The 2,500-nt window shown below is 32.8% G+C and overlaps 1 protein-coding gene across 2 annotated transcripts in view; it reads right to left on the bottom strand.

The window, feature by feature from the left end:
- Positions 1-2,500, bottom strand: part of LOC125046941 (graves disease carrier protein-like) — a 41,632-nt gene that overhangs the window by 38,186 nt on the left and 946 nt on the right. The gene's annotated exons all lie outside the window — the stretch shown is intronic.

Raw genomic sequence — 2,500 nt, 5'->3', positions numbered from 1 at the left:
AATATAAAATCCCACCTGAAACCTTAATACACTTTATCGAAAGGTACGCTATAGAACAATATGCAAATATAGTTTAACCCAAGGTTGATCACGACGTAAAACTCCAGAATAAACACTTTATTGCCCTATAAACTGTAATCAAGCCTATATTCCCTTTTGTCGACAGCAAACCAATGGAAAAAAAAAATCAAGAGAGGCCTACAACAACAGACCAAAACATGAAGTCAAGGACAGGCCTAAATTAGTAAAGCAAAACGAAATGAAAAAAAATATCTCTCGAAGCTTTATACTCTTGACTTCGATATCGCCACCACCCGATAGTCAGCAACAGCCACATACGATTAAAGGATCAAATGAGTTTTCTTATTACCTAATCTTGCATCATTGCCAAACGCTGATTACATAACATCTCAATTACATGCTCGCGATGACCTTTACATGAGCATTCTAAAATATTCACAAAACAAACACCGAATCATTTCTCATATTCGAAGCGTGAACTATAGAGAGAGAGAGAGAGAGAGAGAGAGAGAGAGAGAGAGAGAGAGAGAGAGAGAGAGAGAGAGAGAGAGAGAGAGAGAGAGAGAGAGAGAGAGAGAGAGAGAAAGGAAAAGGAAAAAGTGCTAGTGCATTCTGATATCAACGTCGAGTAAAGTAATCGGTTTAAAGTTTAAATCCACATAATAAAATTTACAAATCCCCTTTTTATTTACGTTAGGTAACTTGAAAACTCTGATAGCATTACATCGCAAGCACCGCAAACGCGTGTTATCATGGATACGTACAAGCTCATGGTACACAATGATAATGATAATGATAATGATAATGATAATGATAATGACAATGCCAATGACAATAACAATAATAACAATGAAAAAAATAATATTATAAAACAATAACTATAAAATTACCAGTAGTAGTAATAATAATATCAGTAATAATAATAATAATAGAGGTAGTAGTAGCATAGTAGCAGAAGGCCTATACTAGAAATAGCAATAATAATAGCAATAATATCTACAATAAAAACAACAATAATCATAATTATTACATGCTAATCTTGACCATTAATACTGCCCTTACTATTCGTAATAACAACAACAGGAATATTAATAACAACACTAACAAAATCATAACACTAAGGGCCCTAAGCTCCTAACATTTTCAACTATTTGCACAAAAAGGAAAAATATAATTTGCATAGACTTAATTGGCCAACTTCCGCTAGAAAACCAAGCCTAATGTATACGGAATTTAAATATTGCGTCTTCACTAATGCAACTGTTGTTTACCGAGTTTCGTTAATAAATATGACACCGTTTGAATAATCTCTTGTGGTTTCAGGAAAATCTTGTACTGTTTTGAATTCATTTAAATTCCCATTTTCATTATCATAACTATTACTTTTGCTATCATTTTTTAATTTTATTATTATCATCATACAAATCATTTTCATTAGCATTTCCATCATTATTATCACTTTCATCATTGCCAACAATACTATAATCAATATTAGCATGTGTGTACGCATGTGTGTACGCATGTGTGTACGCATGTGTGTACGCATGTGTGTACGCATGTGTGTACGTATGTGTGTACGTATGTGTGTACGTATGTGTGTATATATGTGTGTATGTATGTGTGTATGTATACGTATGTGTGTACGTATGTGTGTATATATGTGTGTATGTATGTGTGTATGTATGTGTGTATGTGTGTGTATGTATGTGTATGTATGTGTATGCATGTGTGTATGCATGTGTGTATGTATGTGTGTATGTATGTGTGTATGTATGTGTGTATGTATGTGTATGTATGTGTGTATGTGTGTGTATGTATGTGTACATGTGTGTACATATATGTGTACATGGGTGTACATATATGTGTACATGTGTGTACATATATGTGTACATGGGTGTACATATATGTGTACATGTGTGTGTACATGTGTGTGTACATATGTGTGTACATATGTGTATACATGTGTGTATATGTGTATATATGTATGTATGTATGTGTCTGCATATATGTATATGCAAATGTATATATGTATATGTATGTAATGAACTTGTATGCAATGTATATGTACATGTATATGATTAATGTATAATATATAATGTATAATTGTGTGTGTGTGTATTTATGTAAATGTATACATACATACATACATACACACACACACACACACACACACACACACACACACACACACACACACATATATATATATATATATATATATATATACATAACATATACCACATGTGACAAATGCCAATCCTTTATATTCTGCTTGCATAAACAATCAAACATGTAAAAAAAAAAAAAATCACTGCACTCTTCTTATATTTCTGTCATACAACAAAATAGTGAAATAATCTCCATTCACGATACCCAAGCGATCGTTATAACGAACATAACGTAACGAAATAACTGTAAAAGCAGAAGAGGAGTGCCGACCGCACCTGTCACACCAACTGTTGCCAACACCTGAGCCAAT

The sequence above is a fragment of the Penaeus chinensis genome, chromosome 39 (assembly GCF_019202785.1).
Source record: "Penaeus chinensis breed Huanghai No. 1 chromosome 39, ASM1920278v2, whole genome shotgun sequence".
In the NCBI taxonomy this organism is placed as follows: Eukaryota; Metazoa; Arthropoda; class Malacostraca; order Decapoda; family Penaeidae; genus Penaeus; species Penaeus chinensis.
Note: the sequence above shows the minus strand (reverse complement) of the source record. Positions and strands in the feature narration are given on the sequence as shown.